Source organism: Engystomops pustulosus, chromosome 11 (genome assembly GCF_040894005.1).
Source record: "Engystomops pustulosus chromosome 11, aEngPut4.maternal, whole genome shotgun sequence".
In the NCBI taxonomy this organism is placed as follows: Eukaryota; Metazoa; Chordata; class Amphibia; order Anura; family Leptodactylidae; genus Engystomops; species Engystomops pustulosus.
The window spans coordinates 82,599,214-82,624,104 of record NC_092421.1 but is presented as its reverse complement, the minus strand read 5'-3'; the positions used below and the strand labels follow the sequence as shown (position 1 = coordinate 82,624,104).

The 24,891-nt window shown below is 41.6% G+C and overlaps 1 long non-coding RNA gene across 1 annotated transcript in view; it reads right to left on the bottom strand.

The window, feature by feature from the left end:
- LOC140106533 (uncharacterized) overlaps positions 1–16,824 on the bottom strand; it is a 30,752-nt gene extending 13,928 nt beyond the window's left edge. The window contains exon 1 of the long non-coding RNA XR_011850801.1: positions 16,675–16,824. This is a non-coding gene — a long non-coding RNA (uncharacterized lncRNA). The remainder of the gene's footprint in view (positions 1–16,674) is intronic.
- Positions 16,825–24,891: the final 8,067 nt, after the last annotated feature.

Genomic DNA, 24,891 nt, shown 5'->3' with positions numbered 1-24,891 from the left:
TATGACTGATCCTGTGATGGGATCCTGTAAGTATGGTGCCGTGTAGCCCTTACCTATGACTGATCTTGTGATGGGGTCCTGTAAGTATGGTGCCGTGTAGCCCTTACCTATGACTGATCCTGTGATGGGATCCTGTAAGTATGGTGCCGTGTAGCCCTTACCTATGACTGATCCTGTGATGGGGTCCTGTAAGTATGGTGCCGTGTAGCCCTTACCTATGACTGATCCTGTGATGGGATCCTGTAAGTATGGTGCCGTGAAGCCCTTACCTATGACTGATCCTGTGATGGGGTCCTGTAAGTATGGTGCCGTGTAGCCCTTACCTATGACTGATCCTGTGATGGGGTCCTGTAAGTATGGTGCCGTGTAGCCCTTACCTATGACTGATCCTGTGATGGGATCCTGTAAGTATGGTGCCGTGTAGCCCTTACCTATGACTGATCCTGTGATGGGGTCCTGTAAGTATGGTGCCGTGAAGCCCTTACCTATGACTGATCCTGTGATGGGGTCCTGTAAGTATGGTGCCGTGTAGCCCTTACCTATGACTGATCCTGTGATGGGGTCCTGTAAGTATGGTGCCGTGTAGCCCTTACCTATGACTGATCCTGTGATGGAGTCCTGTTAGTGCTACTTCAGCCCAGCACTTACCTCTGCCTGTCAGTCACCTCCTTCTTCTTTCTGTTATTAGGGCCCTGCCTGGACTCTTCTGCCATAATTTATGCAGCCCCAGAAATTCCTTTTTTAATTTGAATTCTAATAAGGCAATTGGTTCACCAATGTCATGTCCTCATTACCCCGGGTGTTGCTTTCCATACCCAACCAATTCCCTTTCTTCAGATAACCAGGAGATGTGTGTCATGTGAAGCCTTGGACGACACAAGAATTAGAGAGAAGTTATTTAGGCCTAAGTAGCAGTGATCCAGGTGCTTGGGACACAACCATCGTGCACCAACTGACTAATTAGCATATGGATTAAACTGAGAATATCTTGGAGGCTGCATAATGGAGAGAAATAATAAAGTTGTGTTAGAAATCACTATGAATTACAATATTCATTGAAATATATATGAAATATATGAAATACAAGATTCTGACAGCAGATTATTACACTTGGTGGAGGTAGTGGACTCCCTTTAATTCGACTTTTCTCAGTAGTTTTCTGTGGGCTTTGTTATCCTAACAAATTTTGAGTCAAAGAATAAGTTTTACTTCCTAAAACTCAGAATTAATGAATAAATGTCAATTAATAATAAATCTTTTCCTGCCAATATACTGTACATTAATCTGCACATTTTGCTTTAAAACATTATTCCTGCAGAATAAGACATGATAGGATCTGTTTAATAGGGACATGGCCAAGGATTGACATATTGGGGCTTATTTACTAAGGTCTCGCGGACGCATTTTCTTTGGGTTTTCCGACATTTCGGGGCTCGCCAGGGATTGTGTCCCACATGATTGGATTTTGGCGCATAGGTGCCGGCTTTCATGCAACAGGGAGGCCGTCCGTCAGACGATCCAATGGATTCGGACTAAGCGCAGGATTTAACATTAAATTTTTTCGCAAGACATGCACTTACATGGCCCGGGAAGAAGAAGGTGAACTCCGGGAACCTGAGCGAGGAAGCGACACATGCAGGATATCTGGCACACTATCTTAGTGACTCCCCGCACAGTGCATTATACACAGACAATGCACTTACATGCACCAGGAAGAAGAAGGTGAACTCCAGGGACCTGAGCGGGGAAGCGACACATGCAGGATATCGGGCGCAGGATCTTAGTGACTCCCCGCACAGCGCATTATACACGGACAATGCACTTACATGCACCAGGAAGAAGAAGGTGAACTCCAGGGACCTGAGCGAGGAAGCGACACATGCAGGATATCGGGTGCACGATCTTAGTGACTCCCTGCACAGCACATTATACACGGACAATGCACTTACATGCACCAGGAAGAAGAAGGTGAACTCCGGGGACCTAAGCGGGGAAGCGACACATGCAGGATATCGGATGCAGGATCTTAGTGACTCCCTGCTCAGCACATTATACACGGACAATGCACCTACATGCACCAGGAAGAAGAAGGTGAACTCCGGGGACCTTAGCGGGGAAGCGACACATGCAGGATATCGGATGCAGGATCTTAGTGACTCCCAGCACAGCGCATTATACACGGACAAAGCACTTACATGCACCAGGAAGAAGAAGGTGAACTCCGGGGACCTGAGCAGGGAAGCGACACATGCAGGATATCGGGTGCACGATCTTAGTGACTGCCCGCACAGCACATTATACACGGACAATGCACTTACGTGCACCAGGAAGAAGAAGGTGAACTCCAGGGACCTGAGCGGGGAAGCGACACATGCAGGATATCGGACGCAGTATCTTAGTGACTCCCCGCACAGCGCATTATACACGGACAATGCACTTACATGCACCAGGAAGAAGAAGGTGAACTCCGGGGACCTGAGCGGGGAAGCGACACATGCAGGATATCGGGTGCACGATCTTAGTGACTGCCCGCACAGCACATTATACACGGACAATGCACTTACGTGCACCAGGAAGAAGAAGGTGAACTCCGGGGACCTGAGCGGGGAAGCGACACATGCAGGATATCGGGCGCAGGATCTTAGTGACTTCCTGCACAGCGCATTATACACGGACAATGCACTTACATGCACCAGGAAGAAGAAGGTGAACTCCAGGGACCTGAGCGGGGAAGCGACACATGCAGGATATCAGGCGCAGGATCTTAGTGACTCCCCGCACAGCGCATTATACACGGACAATGCACTTACATGCACCAGGAAGAAGAAGGTGAACTCCGGGGACCTGAGAGGGGAAGCAACACATGCAGGAAATCGGCCGCACGTTAATCGCGGCAGAGTTCATCCTCGTCGGACATTCCGGATCGGGTAAGTAAATGTGCTCCAATGAGGTCAACATTTAATATTCAAAATTAATCAAGTTTCACTAATCTCCTAACACATACATATATATTTATGTCTACATTTCTTACACCTTCACTACAATTTTCTATTTCCTCTTGTTGAACCTTAAGCTTCAGTATATAACAAGAATTAACTTTGTAATTAGCTGAGCCGCGCAAACTTTCCGACTGTTTATAAAGCAAATCCCATCCATTACCGTAATCTACTTTTAATATTTAAAGTTGATGTGCTACACGACCAATTAGCTGACACTTCCGATTATAAATATAATAATTCAAGTTATATCATTAGACATTAACACATTAACCAGGATGTAAAATTGACATCTTTATTAGTATTTTTCTGCAGGAACAGACCTTGTCAGGATATTACTCTTCACATAATAATTAATACAGTTTAACTAGAGGTGAAAATTGTGCAGAAACTTATTAAACTACGTTATTAATACTTTGCCATATTTGCAGCCACTTTCAATAATAATTACAAATCTTAAAAAAAACTAATATTAATGGGTCATTGATGTTATTTGCTTTACGAGTGATATTTGAACTGCAGAGTTTTTAGTGGATGTAATAGTTTTTCCGCAGATGCTGCAAAGTAAGAAATCTTATAGAATAGAAGTGATTAAAATGCATTCAGCAGCAAAACAACAACTCTGATCATCCAGCCAATGTCATAAACAACAGCGTGAAGAAGGACAAGGGGTCCGGAAGGTGAGGATATGGCCCCACAGATCTCAACATCATTTAGTCGGCCTATTTGCACAGAAAGCTTTGGTACCCAACATCATTTAGGCCACCCATGACTAAAACTTTTGCACTCTATTGTTTATATGTGTCTACATAAGCAAAGACAAGGGTGTACCTAGGAGAGGCAGGGCCCCAGAGCAGACTTCTGAATGGGGCCTCTCTTCCCCCTTTAAAAAAATACATATTTGTATAGTAACACATGTGAGTTACAATCCATTCGCGATCCAGCGATTCACGCTCTCTGCGGTGGATTCGGGTCTTTCGGCGATTCACTAAGGCAGTTCATCCACCGTCCACCAGGTGTCGCTGCTGTGCTGAAGTCTGCCGAGGTCTGCCGGAGTCCACGATCCATTGCTGGGGTAAGCGCGTGCCCACAGACACTTTTTTTTTTTTAAATGTGGCGGTTTTCCAAATCCGTCGGGTTTCCGTTCGGCCACGCCCCCGATTTCCATCGCGTGCATGCCAGCACCGATGCGCCACAATCCAATCACGTGCGCTAAAAACCCGGGGCAATTCAGGAAAAATTGGCGCAAATCGGAAATATTCGGGTAACACGACGGGAAACCGCGAATCGGGCCCTTAGTAAATGACCCCAGTATATTATATATATATACATACCATATACACTCATGCAGCAGGTATAGAATGCAGCAAACATACAATACCATATACAGACACACAGCATATACACACACAATACCACAGAGCTGACCAAAGATGGGTGGCATGAAATTAACAGGTTTTCTTAAAACCAATGTTGGAGAAAAGGACAGACTGAGTTCAAATACAATAGTTTAGTTTTATCGGACAACTTTTGTTTTTACTAAACAGTTTTATTATAGCAGCAGGTAAGGAAAAAGACATATTTTTCTGTAATGCACCCAGTGTAACTGTGAGGGGTCCTAGAGATCAAGAGAGCCCCACACAAGGGTTGGATCCAAGTTTTTCTTGGCCAGTTGACTCACGGGTTTAAACTGTATCGGCATCTTCAACCTTCCAACGCAGTATAAGGCTACATTCACACTGCCGGTGACCGCCATACCGTAGGACGGAGGGCACATGGCAGCGCTGGGGAGAGGAGGAGGGGGTAAACGCTGCCCCGGCCCCTCAACATAGAGAAAGTGGCGCACGGCGCTGTATGCAGAGGATAAAACATGTCCTATCTTTTCACGTGCGACACCATACCGCTCCCGTAGGGCACCGAGCACCCTTTGCCGTCTATGGGGGACGTGTATGGGCCGTATATACTTGCCCATACGGCAGTGTGGTTGCAGCCAAAGTTGCATGAGCAGCTCCTGCACGGTTCCTGTTTGCCACAATTCCCCTGAGGTGTGGTGGCTTTAAAGAGTGATGGGACGAGCTTTTGTCTCTTTGTCCTCTGACACTGCAGCATTGGTGTTCGAAGAGGACCGCGCCAGTCAGAAAGGTTTGAAACCTTTAAGCTGCGATTAAATAACATTTTTATTTTGAATCATTACATTTTAGAGCTCACTACTGAAGGACCTTATGGAGGTGATGCATCATTCTATTTGTCTATGTGAGACATAGTTCTTTTGATGCCATTGAGGTGCAAATGCAGTTTTGCGACTTTCCACTGTGCCAAATTAACATGCAACAATGCAAAGTCATTTTGACAATGAGTCTGACCCTCTCATTATACCCCTATTATTATAGGGGTATTTTCATCTGGGCGTTGACATTCACACCATCAACCATTTGTACTGAATATACATTTCTTCAATTGGATGTTATTAAAAGAATTTACCTGAAGATATTCTCCCATAAATGTAGCCATGTCCCTCAGATAAAAGTTAGCTGTTCTTGGATACGACCACCCCTGCAAGCTGACCGCAGTGGCCAGCTATGCTTTTTTAAGCCCTGTCTGAATGCCTCAATTCAAGGTTCATTATCACAGGACGGCTGTGGGACATCCAGTCATGTCCGGCCATTTTATAACCAAACACAATTTCACAGCAGTCTCGTTACTAAGAGACAACATGGCTACATTCTGGCTACATGGCTTCTTTCAATAACATCCAATTGAAGAAATGCATCTACTTGGTAGATGAATTAAATGAAATACCAATGCCCAGATGAGATTATTCCTTTAAACTTGCATAGTCAGGTTTTCACAATAGCATTGACTTCATGAATTGAAACATTTAGGCACAAGTTTCGGCACAAGTTGACTCCATTTCCCAGCCTGGTCTATGAGCTTTGATGTTTGATAGTATTTTTTGACTTTCGAAAAGCAACCCCCATAGTGTATGAACGCTGCAAACAGATTTTTCAGGGGCCAAAAGCCACTTTAATAAATCTGATGGGCAGCGGAGCTCCAAAGACAGACATAGAACTGTCGTAAGGAGCCGCCTAATGATGTATTTCCCTCTCTATGTCCATGCACAAAAAATATTGTTTTTAATAGGCAACATATAGGGAAATGATTAGTTTCCCTTGAGGGGGTTTGGCATTTTCTTCATAGATAACAGTTCACTTAAGGGTCCAAGCGCTTTATTATTAGCACATCTTCACATCTTTGGATTTTAATTGTAAGCAGCCACCCCTCCAGAAAGACACATGTGTGAGTGGATGTTCATTTGTAGTTGTCACTATATTATAAAACATTGTGGCTTGTTTGAACACCCCTGGAAACTGACTATTACCTTCTCATGCTTAATAATGCATCGCCTCTATCTGTCACAAACTCCCCAATCTCAAGTGACATCACGGGGTGCACCTACGTTAGAGAACCTCAAATTTAGCACATAAAGTCCCGCAAGATGGCGCCTTTACTCTAAACTTTACTCTCATAGCCCGGCTCTCACTTCACCCAATCCTCACTGCCACCATTGACTTTTAAATTAATAACTAATATTTATAAGGCAAAAAGGTCCCTGTCTACATAAGTCCCTCGGCAATTTAGAAACCCAAGTTACAGATTAGTAATGACATGATTCTCTACAATTACTAAAAATGAATTGTGGTTAATCTATCTCTTCAAAAACGTATGTTCTCTAAAGCAGAGACCTATTACATTTTAAAATTTAATAGACAAAAAGTACAGTGCCCACATAAAAACAATACAATTATCAAGTAAAACATTATAAAACAATATAAATGCAACGCAAACAGTTGCAAAATAAAAAGGGTAATAAAACGGATAGCCTTACTAATGAGCATATATATATATGATATATATAATAATAGTAGCAGAAATCGGCAGCTGTAAGACACAGCTAAGAATTCCTTTAGGCAGCTCTCTAGGTGCTATCAGGAGTCTCAAGATGACTGATAGAGACTAGATTCTGACATGCTCTTTGGAAATCTCTACCTAATCCCCTTTATGATCTGAGAGGGGTGGGCTACACCACGGTTTGAGCTTGGGGACATATTCCTAGTTATGCTATATCTTCTTCCAGGGGTTTCCTAAGGAGAAGATATTCCCAGCACATTCCCCGCCATGAATTTACAAGTCTAACAATACCAAACACCATTATGAATTGTTGGGCTGATTGTCGAACATCTATTTTATTGGCTTCCTATTATTTTCTATACCTGCGACAGAGGAAACACAGAGGGGGGTAGATTGAGCATTTGGCCTTGTAGTGGATATGTGTTAATTCCATTATTTTATAGACAAAGTGGTTTTAGCTGGGAGGTGGGGGGGCGCTTAATATCCCATAACTCATCACACTTCTCTATAACTTGGTTATGTAACTTGAAATTAGTAATCTAAAACGTTGTAATCATAAACTCTAACCATTTTGCATTCACATTCTTGGGTCTCCATTCCTATATGTGTCTCCGTGGTAACAGACTTCAAACAAACCCTCTGTAGTCTCTTACTTCCCATTTATTGTATGATGGCAACACGTAACCAGCCGATAAAAGTTAGTTTGATTTCTGCTTATTTGTGGTCTGTATAAAGGTCTGTAGAGCTGTAGACACTAGAAGGTGGTTCATCGGTGGTGTTTATTCAAAATATGACCAAGAGTCCAAAATCCAAAAACTGATATCTACCTTATTTCCAACTTTATAGATCCATGGATACATTAAAGAGCCGAATTATTCTTAGAATTTTGTGATCAGTTGTAAAAAACAACGAGTGGGATTGAAGCTCCATTGACTTCTAACGGCAGACAATCACGTTTCACCAAACAACTTGGGTCAGTTACGAAGGAAGAAAGTCATTAGTCAGCTGCCTGGGGCTTCTACGTATTTACACAAGAAACAATTTATGAATCCTATATCCACAATTTGTTCCTGTGAATATCAATATGGAGCACTTGAAAAACAATTACCCTTCTCAACTCATCTAACTGTTAAGAGGCAACCTTATTCAATTCTGTAATATCGCGTCAATATTCTCCTAATAGAGAACAACACATGCAGTTTGCTCCTCCGCTGCCTCCCTACTCGCCCCCTTATGAAGATATGATTTGTAGCGCTGACTTATTGGGGCCAATATGACATAGTGTTAAATTAAAGCTGCCCTCCATTCAATCGGAGGCTATATTGACCCTAATATTGAAGTTAATCATCGACAGCTTGTAAATTGTAGCCGGCATATTTTGGACACAGCAACAATTACCGTTTGCCGAAAATAAATAATAAAAAACAGAGAATTTTAATAGTGTGCTTATTCCATGCCGTCCCCCGGGGATATGATTCAAGGTTGTCGAGAAATTAACAATTATATTTTCTTCATTGTTTTCAATGATCGGGGTTTTTTTTTTTTTTTTATTCCTGATGGTTCTACCTACTATGCAATTTAAATGATTTGAAGTAATGTTTAGGATCTCAGTGTGAAGTCGATTCTTTTACTGAAAAATAAATATATTGCTATTTAATACGGAAAGCATATGCAAGGCAATAATAATTCTGAGAGCGCATGAGAGGAGACGCGCAGCCCCGATGTCTTCTAATACATCCGGTGTCTGTATCTCTTGATTTTCATCGTTTTAGATGTTTATATGTTGTGGAATTCAATTTCGTTTTTAAGAGAACGTCTTCCTCATTATTCAGACCTGTATAGGAGAGACGCATGTTTTAGGATACTGCATCATATACAATTTCTTAATCATTTCTCACTGATTGAGTTGTTTTGGCCCCAAGTAGGGGCAATCGAATGTGAGAAGAGGGGTCCAAAGCCAACTGTTGCATCGAGCCTTGTTATCGAAGCTATAAGCATCTCTGGGCTCGGACAACCCCAAATTTCCACTCAGCAGAACCAGGGGCCATTTTCTTGCTCATCCTCGTAATAAACCACTAGGATTCTCCCAGGTGCTAGCGGGATCTACGGTTCAACCCCTAAAATTTCTGATTCCCAGTGAGACACCCACCTCCGCACATCTTCTGCAGTACAGGTGGTCCCGGGGTTACGTACAAGATAGGTTCTGTAGGTTTGTTCTTAAGTTGAATTTGTATGTAAGTCGGAACTGTATACTTTATAATTGTAACCCCAAAAGTCAAAATTTTTTTTTGGTCTCTGTGACAATTGGATTTTAAAAATGTTGGGTTGTCATAAGAACCAGGATTAACAATAAAGATTAATTGCAGACACCTTTGATAACTCTTATAACTGTTTATAGTAAGTTAAGTAAATTACCAAAATCCAGAGGTCCGTTTGTAACTAGGGGTCGTCTGTAAGTCGGGTGTTCTTAAGTAGGGGATCCCATGTACAACCAAACAATTCTATGACTCAATTGAGAATCACAATGACCTGTTCCGTCCCCTCTCCGACTTTGAACAGGTATTACTAGCCTCTACTCCCACACCCCATGCTATTTCTTCCATCTACAAACAAAAAAGGCAAGTCCACTGTCTTTATTACTCACCCCTGCGCCAGCCCCTAGTAAGGTGTTGTACAATTTCTAGAAAACATCTTTCATTTCATAGGGGAATAAAGGTGAATGTTAATTATTCCTATATTACTTGGTGTCTGCTATGTTGGAAGCCCTTGGGTATGATGATGTCCTCAGCACCCACTGTTGTTCTATGGATTGTGACCTCTGCATTATTGACTCTCCTTCTGCTGCAGAAGTTGAGATTCAGCCGGTTGAGATTCTGTCCAGTAGCTAACTTAAAGGACTATTCCAGGATTGATATCTTTATCCTTAGTTTAGGTGATCATTGGGTCGTGACACCAGTGGTATAAGCTGTTCAGTCTGCTTGTCTGGATTCTTCACAGTTGACTTAGGAACAGCGCCACACATTGAAAAGTGGATGTGCTTGGTATTGCAGTTAAGCCCCATTCATTTCAGTGGGACTCAGCTGCAAACAAACATGATGTCAACAGTCTGTGAAGTGGATATTGGGTTTAATAGAGCACCGCAACCACTTCTGACCACAGATAGACCCCCACTAGTTTGATATTAAATTTAGCTTAAAGGAAATTTACCATAAAAAAGCATGATAAACCAGGGGCACTCACTCAAAAATCCTTTCACCGTGAATATAATAATCTTCTTATATTTTTGTCTACGGCCTCCTTCCATAAATCCTTAAAAAGTTCCTAAAATGAATTTTTATATTTATGTTAATGAACCACAAGGGCACTGGAGGGTGTTACCAGAGCCCCTCCATACTGTAACTTCACAAGCTGAGCTGAGTTCCACCCTCAATGTGTGAGATTACATTAGGCAGAGGGAGGAGGAAGTGCTGAGGGAGTAAAAAGATGGTGAGGCGTGCTTCAGCAAAGTGCAACAGCCTGAGAAGCTAAAGCACTGAGGGGCTCTGTTGATGCTCCCTATAGCCCTTGTGGCTCATTAGCATAATTGTAAACGTTGATTTTAGAAGGCAGGATTAACAAATAAGTTAATATAATAAGATGACCACAGTCCCGGTGCCTGGATCTATGAGTAATGTCCCTGGTTTATCAGGATGGATGTTGGTGAAGTGTTTTTATGCTTTAACTTAAAAATGCATGAATTTATTTTTGGTGATAATTTGTTACATAATGGTTTTGAGAGTGTCGTTTAGCTCAACATTTTATAACATTTTCGATTTTTCTTGCCCCTTCAAACTAAATGTTAATATTTATCATTTTTCATTCCCTTTTTTCCAAGATTTTTTTTTTTTTTTTTTTTTTTACCAGCTTCTTTTTCTGCAAACTGCTTTTAATTATTTATTTTGATCCATCTGATACACAGGTAAATTAATGCTGAAGCATTTCACTGTTTGTGCCAAATCAGTGCTTCCCAGTAGGACGTTAGCCCATCTTAGCGAGCGCGCGTTCACTCGCAGTAGGCAGTCCATTTCTGCAGAGTGCCATTAAGCTAATTTCAAAAAGAGCCAGTAAAGGTATATGGAGCAGACATTAATAGCACGGCAAATATACAAAATTAGTAGACCCCAGCAACACAACTTCCATGCCATTGTCATGCACTAATAATTAGTAGTTTACATATTGAAAGTCACAACAATACGAGTTTCCCGGTTAAATCATTCAGGTAATTAAATACAGTGTTAGCCCAGAAAACAACAAAAAGCTTCTTTGTGCCGATTCGTTTTTTGTTGTATTTTGTCTTCTTTATTTGTATTTGTATTTTTGATTATTTGTTGTATATTTTTGTTTTTCATTTTTAATTTATTTTTTTTCATTCACTTACATTTGCTTATTCATTTTTCTGTTGTTTCTTTCACTGCAATCCCACAAAATTTACACCCTCTCTTACACCCATATAATCTCAATTTCAAGGAATCGCAACATTATAACGTACAAGTGCAAATCCAGTTTCCCTCTGCGGCGTAACTACCCAGAGATTATAAAAAAAGCGGCATCAACTATCCCAGAAAAGGTTTGCGGGAATGATGGTGGAGAATAATTTGTAACACATGAATATCATTAGATAAATTGCACAGTAAATTAGGTATCACAAGGTTTAGCAGGACCAAAAAGCAGAATTTATTTTTTGTAATATATGTTGAAAGATAACAAATCAGATTTCGGAACAGCCAATAGGGTTAATACGAAATGCGGGATGTTTGTTTATCAGTATCTTCGATTCGCCGGGACGTCCTCTGGAGATATTGCCTCCGCTTTTCATATGGCTTCATATTAATTTGCCATGCACAATTGTGCACGTACAATATGCAGAGCGTTCATCTGAAAACAGACTAATGCCTGAATATCTCCAACACAAATAGTGACTAAGGACCTTCTGGCCTATATAATCATCGCTGTTTTCCCTACTTACCCTTTATGAAAAAAAAAATCCCTTAAGAGCTTTTTTCGGCACATACATTATGAATACTGAATTCATACGACTACACACGAATGTTTAATTAATTTATTGTATCAGTCCAAAACTTCGAATCAATATCACAAGCCCCCGGGATTCACGATGGACCAAGTATAAATAGACAACTCGGGTTGAAGCTTCTCTTCCCTTTGGGTCCAATGGCTCTGATGTGGAAGGTTTTTATTTCTAAATTAGTTATTTTGATATTTAAAACAATGCATAAAAATCAACAGTAAAAAAATCTGTAGTTACTATATGTTACTTTTGGCTCTTTTTATACTACAGGCAGTCCCCTACTTAAGGACACCTGACTTACAGACGACCCTAGTTAAAGACGGACCTCTCTGCCCACTTTGACCTCTGGTAAAGCTCTCTGGATGCTTCACTATAGTCCCAGACTGCAATGATCAGCTGTAAAGTGTCTGTAATGAAGCTTTAATGATAATCCTTGGTTGTCAACGGGGGAAAAAAAATAATTTTGTCTGGAACTACAATTGTAAAATATACAGTTCCCACTTACATACAAATTCAACTTCAACAAACCTATGGGACCTATCTTGTACGTAACTCGGGGAACTGATTGCATTGGTCAAGAGTTTTATAGTATACTAGTACATGGATCAGTAAATCCATGCACCATCAAAACAAATGACCCCATGGAAGCCATGAAGTCAATGTGATCAAACCCTTTAAGAAGACCTTTCCCTACATCCACCAGATGCAGCTCTTTCGGCCCTTTAATAAGTGTCAATCCAAGGAATTGTTGGAATTGTTTCCTGTAGTCTCTGTTTCTAAGCAATTAGTAATATTACTTCCCCAATATGCTAATTGGGTTCTCTAGCGTCAGGTGGGTGGTCAATGGATGGATCAGACAGTAGACATCATCCAACTAAGAGCCCTAAGATCATATTGAGTGCAGACACTAAGAGCCTAATTGGGCGACTCTAGTGTCATTTACGTGGTCTCGGGATGGATCACACAGCCTGGCGCAGCGCACCTAATTGTAGAGAGCCCTGAAGTAATATCGGGGACATTTATCATGTCTTCTATGCCAGTTTTCTGGCATGCAAGTCATGAAAAGGTTGCAAGTCTCAAGTGGGAAGGGAGGCAGCGTTGAGGGGTATGGTTTGCAGGCTACCTGGTACAGGCTATAGCAGAATTATATGCCAACCAAGACCGGCCATAGAATTCAGTTAGGGGAACCTCTAAGTATATCGGATGCACTGTGCATCAAGGGGTGAGTATCAGACCTGGCATGTGGTGAACCCAGTCTTGGCAAGTCCCCCCCCCATTGAGTGCAGGCACTAAAAGCCAACAGAGGCACTCTGTTTTTAGTTGGGTGGTCCTGGAATGAAGCAGATAGCCCGGCACTGCCCAACCGGTCAGGGAGGCAGAGAGTCCTATGAGCATATTGAGTGCTGAAAATAACAACCTTTAAAGGATGCAAAGAGGTGGGGTCTGTGAAGTTGGGGATAGGGCCTCTTTAAAGGGACTCATGAGTCAATAAAATTTTCCTTCATAATAACTAAAAAATGGATTTTTATAAATAACGTATTCTACATTTGGAGATGAGCATAAGATCTGTGTCATGGAGGTAACAGCTACTACAATGTGGGAACCAATGTGTGTACAAAAACTTTAAAATACAGTCAAAGGCACAACCAATACATGAGTAGTTAAAATTCTGAAATGTAAAATTTAAAAACCTCTTCGGTTACACAAACCCCGACCCCAACTGGGGCTATTAACTGTTTAAATGAAGCTGGGAAAGTCGCTAGTGGCATTTAGATTACTGCAGTTGCCATTTTGGGTAGGGTCGTGTTCCCGATTATGTCATCCTGAAGTGACAACCCTCCAAAAAATGGTGAAGCCCAACATCATGCAACAGTTTAGTGATGGCACACGTGGCCACTGCAATTTAAATTTCCACTGGTGACTTTGTCAGCGGCATTTAAGGAGTTAACACCCACGATCAGGGCCAGAACCCATCACTGGCATCAACGGTACAGGGGGAGTTTGAAGCTCTAGCCAAACCTATAATGAATTTTGAGGTCGGACCCAGGAGACTAGAACCTTCCAAGTTCTTTACAAACCCGAACTTTGTAGTCAGGTCCTCTGAACACAAATTATATTCCAATTAATTTGGCAAACTACACCCCGTGTTCAAATTCAACAAACTTATACAGACATCAGTGGGTCCATGGTGAAGGAGAATGACCAAGTTGTCTTGCAGCGTTTTGATACTTCGGAATGACCCTAACCCTAATGTACATTAAATTTATGTGTTCTCCGATGTTTGGGTGGGTTTCCTTCAAGTACTACAGGAATCATTCCCCCAAAATTCCCCAAACTGATGATGGGTTAGTTAGGTTTTTAGTGACTGAACTAAACGAGGAGCATTTATTAAAGGAAATCTACCACCAGGATGAAGGATTGTAAATAGAGATGAGCGAGTATACTCGTCCGAGCTTGATGCTCGTTCGAGTATTAAGGTACTCGAAACGGCTCGTTGCTCGGACGAGTATTTCCCCTGCTCGAGATCGAGCATTTAATTAAAAAAACACAGTGAAGAACAATGAAGAATAGAATAAAAACAGTGAACACAGTGAACACAGGATCATTTAAGTGAAAAAGACAGTGAAGAACACAGTGAAGAATAGATTACAGATGTTCGGCACATCTGCTTACTTGTCGGAAGATACGCGCGGAACGGCAGCAGGGAGACATCAAGCAGCAGGGAGACATCAAGCAGCACGGGGAGACATCGGGCAGCGCGGGGAGACATCGGGCAGTGCGGGGGAGACATCGGGCAGCGCGGGGGAGACATCGGGCAGCACGGGGGAGACATCGGGCAGCGCGGGGAGACATCGGGCAGCATGGGGGAGACATCGGGCAGCACAGGGAGACATCGGGCAGCACGGGGGAGACATCGGGCAGCACGGGGAGACATCGGGCAGCACGGGGGAGACATCGGGCAGCACGGGGAGACATCGGGCAGCACGGGGATACTTCAGTGGAAGAAGAGGAGCGATCCCGGGACAGCGTATCACCCCGACAAGTAAGCAGATGTGCCGAACATCTGTAATCTATTCTTCACTGTGTTTTTCACTGCGTTTTTCACTTAAATCATCCTGTGTTCACTGTTTTTATTCTATTCTTCACTGTTCTTCACATCTGATAACTTGTCGGGAGATAATATACGCGCGGAACAGTGAAGAATAGATTGCAGATGTTTGCATACATCTGATCACTTATCAGAAGACATTCTTTTTCAATTAAATAACACATTTTATTCCTGAACCATGGTCCCTTTGAAAAATGCTCGGGTCTCCCATTGACTTCAATGGGGCTCGTTATTCGAGACGAGCACTCGAGCATCTGGAAAAGTTCGTCTCGAATAACGAGCACCCGAGCATTTTAGTGCTCGCTCATCTCTAATTGTAAACTAAGTGCACTTACATACTAGTTAGTTCCCCCTCTGGTAGGTTCTGCTTTTCTTTTTGGTTCATAGGACCTTGTTTTTACAATAAAAAGGTTTCACAAATTATACAAATGATCGTCAGGGGCTCCAGACTCCATATATGTCAATGGAGCTTGGAGCCCCGAAGGCTCATCTGCATAATTTTTATAACCTCTTTTGCGTAAAAACAAAGGCATACAAAGCTACAAGAAGAGCATCTTCTGCCAGAGGGGGCGCACACCAGTATGTCAGTGGGCTCGATTTACAATCCTTCATCCTGGTAGTAGATTTCCTTTAAGACTTCTTGATATCTTCCAGTGCAGGCTGTACATCGTTTTTGATACAGGACATAACCTGCAAGTCATGGACATAGCCTAGGTTAGGTCGAGGTGCATCTCTCTACATGAACAAGGAGTGGGCATAGATATTACTAGTCTTTCACACCAGGAATATGGCATTTGAGGTAGTAAAAAAGTTGGAGACTTATGGTCCAAAAACTTTTGTAAAAATAGAAGTTTTTCACCACCCTCATCCTCAAGTAAATGAGTGTTTCCCATGGTAAGTTATGTGGCATAATAACATCCCTGATGATAAAAAAAAGGAGGAGTTGCCAAAAGCAACCAATGAAATCACTCACTTCTGCAAGTGGAATCTGATTGGTCACTATGGGTGTGCCAATAAAAGTTTTAAAAAATACAAATATAACCCATTGCTTAATCAATAGCCACTGGCATGGAGCAAATGTTTTTTCTTCCGAATCTGTGGGAACAGCCTGTACTACTAGATACTATGCCCTACTTATACTTATTGCCCTTTTTATGGAAAAAAAATAAATAAAAGGAAACCTACGGTGTAACTCCTGCAATAACAGATATCAGCACCAGGTGGCAATGTAGATTTTCCATGAACTAATCAATATCGGTTCTATATATTACTATATACGTATATATTACGTTACCTTTTAAACCACCCATTGAAAAAAATGCAAAAATGTAAATTTTTGGTAAAATATTTTCAGAATGTATAAGTGTTAAAAAATTTTACACAACTAAAATATATACATTTTTTTTTCACAGATTTTTTTTTTTCCGTCTCTCTCTCCTCTTTCTAAAACCAATCCTCTCGGTTGCAGCTTTGTACAGTATTTTTGTATTCCAGCTCTTATCTCTTATGTCGGCTTTTATGCCAATATCAATACAGCCAGAGCCAGAATTCCCTCCCAGGTCTACGATTTTACCCTCCTATTCTTGGCGACTTACCTAGATATGTCTTCTCCCGGGGAGAAGATAAACAAATGAGTCTTGTGCCGCGAAACAGTCAATGCCAACAAGGCCGTCGTGCCGATTATTTTTATACCAGTTCACCCGAGTCCGGTTGTGGTCCTTGTTCAAGTACAAAAGAGTTTTCTTCATTTTCTAAAAAAATTTTTTAAAAAACCACTGAAGACCGTGGCACGGAGCCTGCACATTTCACTCGTAATTTACAAAGAAAGCTCATCAGGAAAGTGACCATGACAGTGTCAGGGTTTTAAGCCAGCACAGATTAACAGAGAAATACTTGGAGGCTTGGGAAAACACCTCGTTCTGACATAACTAGATCATGTACATGTTCCCCTGTGAGATGTGAACATTTGGACCTTATTCACAAACACAGGCATACAAAGCTATCCCCTATTCTCCCAGGTAATGTTCTGAGAGAGCAAGAATCAGTAAGAATGGAATTTCTCTATTAATATAATATGAAAGCCTTTCATGCAGACACATTTCCACTCTCACATTATGGCACTGCATCATAATAAATTAGTTGTCAAAGACGACTCCGGATGACACGTCGGTGTCTCACAAATACTCGCTATAATATTCAGATTTTACCAGATTTGCTGAAAATACTATATGATCTGTTTTATTTCAGATATCACCTTTTTTACCCGCACCTGGGGCACCTTAAATCCCCAAAATAAGAGATTGGCCATATCTTATCACTTTCGAGAATGCTATGATCTCTATTCTCTCAATTTTAGAATTTTTTTTTTTGTAAGACCTCTATTCTTTTCAGTCTACGACTCTGGTGGACTTTAAGAAATGTAGTAGAATTTTGGGCTCAGTAATTCATCCATTATTCAACCGAGAACCAGGTCCGATGCAAAAATGTCAACTTATGGAGTAATAATCTTATCATGAGAGGCGGAGAGTCCTTATAAGTATAAAATTTGGTGGGTGGTTTGGGTGGCCCCTAGAAGGCTTGGGCCCCGGGCTACCACTTATATTATAATCCACTAATGCAGACCATTGGTCACCATAGATCCTTCTCTTTCGTTTCATTTGCCATTTCACGTTGCACTGTGGGTTTTGGCTTTAAAATTTAACAATGGTGAATTTGGAAACATTTTTTATCACCATAGATGACGCAGATGTCCAACAAAAGTTCCCCACAAAAGTTTCTAGCCTTGACCAATTATGGAAGTTGTCATCAACATTGATTTTATGCATCTGGTTTGCATTGCAGTGAGATTTGCCAGTGATACTGATATATAAGAGCACAGAGACAAAGCTACATTCGCAATTACTTTGGGCCATAGAGATCAGGGGGATCCAAACCCTGGAGGGATACAGCCAATTCCTCCAGACCAGTTTCTAGAACAAGTAGGACACTTACCCAAGGATTTTTCCCTTGTGTGAATTAAACTGTCCATCACATGGCTTTGATATAGTGTAATGTCATGGCAGACTTCCTGCTCTGCAACTCGGAACAGAACTGTGCAGTAGGGGGACCCCAGGCATAACTGCTTGAGGCTCCATAAATGGCAGGGACACCACCTTCCATAGGGAGCATTTAAGCCCCCATATACATAAGATGGTTGTTAGCCAAATGATTGTTCATTCTCCTGTTTCCTAGGACTCCCTTTCGAACATGCACAAGACCTTAGGTCAGAGAACATGAGGAAAATATAGAGAGAGCTTTTGTCTTCTGGTAGAAAAATGGGCAGTTGAAATCAAGGCATCAAGAGTTGGGTAGTCCCTTCCACTATATATGTGCCTAAGATTAGGAATATGTTTCAAATTTCATCTAATGTGTATGGGACCCTTTACATGCATTGCTTCTGGAGAAAAAGTATACAAATTAGCTCTCTTTAAGAATTATGGGCCCAAAACTAATATATACCAGTCAGCTTTGGACATTTGGATTTCAACCTTTATCCTGCAGATTGGGGATTTGGGGGAGGGGGGGGTGGAAAAACGAATTAGCTATTCCCAGCAACAATTGGCTGTCATAGAAGCTGTGTGCACTAAACGGTAGGAAAGCCATCATCAAGACTGGTGGGGTGCCATCCTGAGCACTGTGGGGTTAGGTCCCTGGACCTCATCCAGAAGTTCAGATTTGGTGTTTGGACTCAAACACACCCCCTGACCTCCCCACCTGTAGCAACAAAATACTGGGTGTTAATTGCCCGATTGTGGGTGTTTCCAGTTTGGGTGAGTAATGAGATTTAGGTCATGGGAAGCTGGGTGAACTCGAACCCAAACAGGTCCACTCTTCCCTAATCATGTAAGGGTGCATTCACACAGTGGTTTGCCTGCTGGGCTGGCATACTGCTATGCGCTGGAGTGGAGGAGGAGGAGGTGACCCCTCCTCCCTCCATAGAAAACAGTGGCGCATGTACTGTCGCCGTGCCACCATTGCCGTCTATGGGGACGTATATACAGCCATCTGAATGAGGCCTAAGGTTTTTTTATATACCATTTTAGATACAAATCAGGTTTTAAAATCCCCTGTAAAAATTAACAGATCCCTTCAGAGCTTAATTTCAAGAAGATGAGACGGATTTTTGTATTCATACAAAGTCTAAATGCTTTCGGTGATCATTTATTTTGTAGTGAAATTTTCTTTTGCTGATGGATGAAAGTTTTACTCGCACATTTATTGCCCTGTAATAAGACGTTCACACGCGAAGTGTTTGAGCAGTGAATGGATTAGGCAGAATTTTCTGTTGTTATGCCAAGTGATTGAATAAAAATGGATTTGCAGCCTTAATCCCCAGTTGCCACTTGCCCTTACATCTTAGCTAGAAAGCTACCTCAGTACAGACAATAACACTTCCAGCCTAGAGTTCTCCAAGCCGGAGTACAGAGAGTGTTGTTATCTCTTTAGTGCTGCATTGTGAACTCTCGAATAATTAAGACATAATTAATTCCCATCCTATATACACTTGTAATTTAAGTTCACAAGACAATTAAGTGGTATGGTAATGAGAACGCCATATTGAAACTCTTTAATGACTAAATCTCTGTCTTCAGATGCCCTTCGAGTATGGTTACGATAAGACATAGTTGCAAGAATGCATTTAGGCACTCTAGGCACTTGCCTAAGGGGGACATAGACAGTATAATATTTACAAACAGAATTCTATCTTCCAAATTGTCCTGGCTTCTAAAGTTCTGTACACAAAAAAGGGATAAGTCTTGATTAAGTATATGGTGAGAAATTCTGCCGGAACCCACATCCTATGTAAACAAAGAAAGCACATTGGGTATTACCGGTATTCTCCAAACCTATACAAAAAGAAATACCTTACCAAACCCTTACTATATAGTAAATTCCTGTACTTAGTCACCAAATAAATACTGGTTTAACATTGAACTCTATGATACATTGGGGGTCATTTACTAATTTTACCGTTTTGCACCGATTTTCCCTGAATTGCCCCGGGATTTTGGAGCACGCGACCGGATTGTGGTGCATCGGCGCCAGCATGCACGCAATGGAAATCGGGGGGCGTGGCCATCGGAAAACCCATCAGATTTGGAGAAAACGCCATATTTTTTAATAAAAATGTGTCGCTTGACACACACTTACCTGCACCTAGGCTATCTTGGTGAACTTCAGTGCACGCCGATGGAATTCATCGCAATAGTGACACCTGGTGGACATCGGGCGAACTACCTTAGTGAATCGCCGGAAGACCCGAATCCTCCACAGAGAACGCGCCGCTGGATTGCGATTGGACCGGGTAAGTAAATCTGGCCATCGTATACAATAAATTCATATAGGCAGCAACATATTTATAAGGAAGAGAGTTGTATCTCTGTGTAACGAAATGCACCAATTACACAAAAAAGATATTGTATAATTTTCACACCGGTTCCCCCCAAACTTCAACATCCTTTTTCCTTGCTCAGAACTTGGGCCATAATCCAGTCTCTGTCTTTTGGAAATGTTCACCCTAAAAAAGGGTCAAACCTACCTGGATAGTGGACTAAAGTGTGATCCTCCGTACCCTGGATTGTTTATCTACTCTGCCCGCCCTGACTGTGGGTTCTCCACAAGCCATGCCAATCTTTGGTGTCTTTTGACCCAGGATGACCTTTCACTGAACAGAGACTTGAATATTTAACAGTACAGTGTTTTCCCTGAATTAAAGTCCAGATCTATGTTTGGAGGTTAAGGGGTAAAGACCAGGGGACATCTAAGACTGCATCTCTAGGAGTAGCCGTATGTCAAGTCAATTCATTCAGCAACACAGTAGGTTCACACTTGCTCCATTACACACAAAGGGGGTCATTTACTAAGGGCTCAAATCACTTTTTTTTGTCGGGTTTCCCGAAAATTATCGATTTGCGCTGAATTGCCCCGGGTTTTTGGCGCACGCGATCGGATTGTGGCGCATCGGCGTCGGCATGCACGTGACCGAAATCAGGGGCGTGGCCGTCGGATAACCCAACGGATTTGGAAACAACACGGAATTTTTTTTTTTTTAAATGTGTCGCTTGACACACGCCTACCTGTACCCAGCAACGAATGGTAAACTCCAGTGAACTCCGACAGACTTCATCGCAGCAGCGACACCTGGTGGACATCGGGGGCACTACCTTAGTGAATTGCCGGAAGACCCGAATCCTTGACAGAGAACCCGCCGCTGGATTGCGAATGGACCGGGTAAAGTAAATCTGCCCCAAAATGTTTATGGTGATAAACTCTATCAGAGTCCATGTCCTGTAATCTAGATAGACAGACCCACTGCAAGGCAATGAGAGAAATAATCTAAAATTCCTCCCTGAGAAACAAATATCTCGACAGAGTAACGAGCAAAATATTTAACAAGTGTATCCTGAGAAAATAAATAGGCATTAATTACTAGTAAGAAACTTGTGGAAATTCATTTGGTTTGTAAGACTTGAAATTGAAGCGTGTTGTTTGATAAAAATTTGATTTTATTCTGAAAAAAAATCTGAGATTATGAAAGGCAATTTGTACTCTAATGGCAAAAATTTACAAAAAGTCCATATTTTATATCACCAATAAAAAACGAGAGTCTGAGTAAATTCTGGGTCATTAAGGCTAACAAAAAAGCCATGCAACTTTTTGGTCATGCCGGTGCAAAAATTTGTAGTGGTTTACCTCTATAGACCAAATTTATCAAGACTTATTGCAAGGTCAAGATATTTAAAGGGTGGCATCGAAAATGGAGTCACATTTCATCCCTAGTCCGAAAATAGTGTAGGATGTGTGTCCAAAATGGGTAGTAAAATGAATACAGGTCCATGGAAAATCTGGAAAAATTTCTTAAACAGCAGTAAAGTTGGTGATTATGCAGGAAGGAGGTTACTTGGTGCATGGAGCCGTTTGGTCACTGTATTCTAGTATTATTTGAGTACTTTCTCCTGGCATTTACTTAGATGTTGCATTGTAGTATTATGCATATATTGATGATGCAGTGAATAGTTGGCCACTGTTTATGCAATATCTTAAAGTTGTATAAAAACCGTTCCATATGATACTTCTTCTTTTTTCTTCATGATGTACACGATGGGCTATCATATAAAGGAGTTATAGAAGGTGGCATTCTAGACTATTGTCCAGCGATCCATTTCCTACAAGTCTCCCTTAGGACGGAACCTGTAAAAGCAACATTTATCATTGACACATTCACTTCCTATGACCACTTGGAAATAAACATCAATCCTTGTACTGTCTTAGACAATTATACAACCCAATTAAACCACCACGAATTACGAAATGAAAAGAAATCTACCAAAAATACTGATCGCAATGCTGTTAAGATAGGTAAGAAGTTCAAGTCCTTAGATTCTCACAACTTCTGTCCCTGCCTACTTGCCGGCCCTGTGCTAAATTGCATGCAACAACTGGGTAAGTGCACAGTACAGAAAGACACAAGACAGACAATAGGGCAGCTTCTAACAAAGCAATTCAAAACCAAGATAGCGGTGAGGTACCAAATTTTAATGCAGAAGCGTAGTCACAAGATAGTACAGCATCTCAGAAAGTCTTTAGAGCGGACTTCTGTCTGAGCCACAACAGGTGACCTGGCACTCAAACAGCCTCATGTATAAATCACACCCGGGTGTGGTACCCAGTCACAAGCATTCATCTGCAAACCCCTGCTCCGGAAAGAAAAATTCTGTTAAAATAATTCCTAATTGTTGCCCAGGATTTTTCATTCTCTGTAACCAACATGGGTTATTTTTTATGATAAATAAATAAAACATTGTCTTACAATATAAATATTCACGAGCAATGGTCTCTTTTTATCTGTTACTTTTTTATTTAATAAATCCCCCGTTATCAGATTAAACCTTATAAAAAATAATTTTAAAAAGCTATTATAAAGGTTAACAAAGATAATAATAACAATTCCTTTATTTATAAAGCGCACACAGAATACGCAGCGCTGCACAGAGCTTACTAGATTACTTCTATATTACACCATTAAAATACAAAGGAACACAGGAAAAAGAATGGGATAAAAACATATGAATTTGGTCAATCAGCAAAAACATGTCAAAGTTGATGGCAAGCTTGTAAATAAGCTCCAAGAAATGTCATGTTACTTCCTAATAGTTACATGGACAAACTAAAGGATTCCATGCGAGGAACAGATGTAAGGTAAAGGCTGCACATAAACCGGAGTGGAGCAGGTCAGGCCTGATGCCGGAATAATAAGACATCACTCACTCCTTAGGCCATATGTTTGGCGACATGTTGTTAGGTACATTTGCTACAAAACTTGGATGCTTATTTGGAGCCTTTCACTTGTTCCTTGCAGAGCCGCAGCCATAAATCATGCTGTATGCACTTGTAGCTCTTGATAAGCAGCACTTGTCATCACACTGTCTAATCCATGCATTGGATATGGCACAAAGAACCATGAAGACAGACCTGGAAATTCAGGAAGATAGGTGACAGTGGGCATGGATATACCCTCTATATCAGTCATGGCGAACGTTTTTGTGTCCGAGTGCCCAAACTGAACCCCAAACCCCCCTTATTAATCGCGAGGTGCCAACCAAAAATTAAAGAAGTAACGTACCGCTCCCTGTTCAACAGCTTCATATTTGCCTCCTGAGGACATTAACACAGTAGAAAGATGGAAAATTTTCATAATTTTTGCTTTGTTCCAGTGTCCCTCCTTACACAGAATCGTGGGGCCAGAAGGAGGTCCTCCAAAGATAATTCGGCCCTGTCTACTTATTCTCCCTCTTCCTCCCAAATAGCGAAGTAAGTATCAAACTATGACTGAAAGCAGCATATTTTAAGTTGCTTGGAACTGGAGGAAGGTTCTTTGAGTTCTGCCTGGTGTTCTGGGGTGATGGCCTGGGTGCCCCCAGAAAGGGCTCAGAGTGCTGCCTCTGGCACCCGTGCCATAGGTTCGCCACCACTGCTCTATATCATATACTGACACAAAATAACGATGGTAAATTTGTCAGGACAAATATTTCCTAATTTGATTTCTGATACATTATAAAAGTTTTACTGTAGCGTTAAGTTTCCCTCTCATCTTTTCCCCAAACCATTTAATAATCAGACATTTTGTATTCCATCGGCCTGTATTTTGCTTTGGACTTTGTGTGCTGACCTCTAGGATCTATCTTCTCGGAGCTGCTTATTTAATTATAACATTGGTGGTGCTTGGTTTTATTTTTCTAGATTAGGGACAGTGTGCTGAGGTATATGATAAAAATTATTCCCCATTACCCCATTAGTGAAGTATATGATCTATAAAACCCCAGCATGCTAAGAGTTAGAATAACTTTTCCATAGTTTTCTTTTGAGGAGATCCTTTCCAAAAAACAGGGTGGGCAAGGTGGAAACTGTTGTGATTGGTGGGAATTCAGTAGATTATAAGACACTCTTCTGCAAGAAAATTTTTTGTTTAAACAGGATCCGTCATGGCGATTCGGGACACTTAACCAGGTACTTATGGACCAGTGGTTTTGTGTCCCAAATCGCCCTTGAGAAAGTCCCCAGGTGCCTGCTATTGAAAGAAAAAAAATGAAAACATTGGGGCAGATTTACTTACCCGGCCCATTCGCGATCCAGCGGCGCGTTCTCTGAACAGGATTCGGGTCCGGACGGGATTTATGAAGGCAGTTCCTCCGCCGTCCACCAGCTGCGCTGAAAATCATCTAAACGCGCCGGAATACACCGAGCTGGACCAGGTGTAGGTAAGCGCTTCCCAA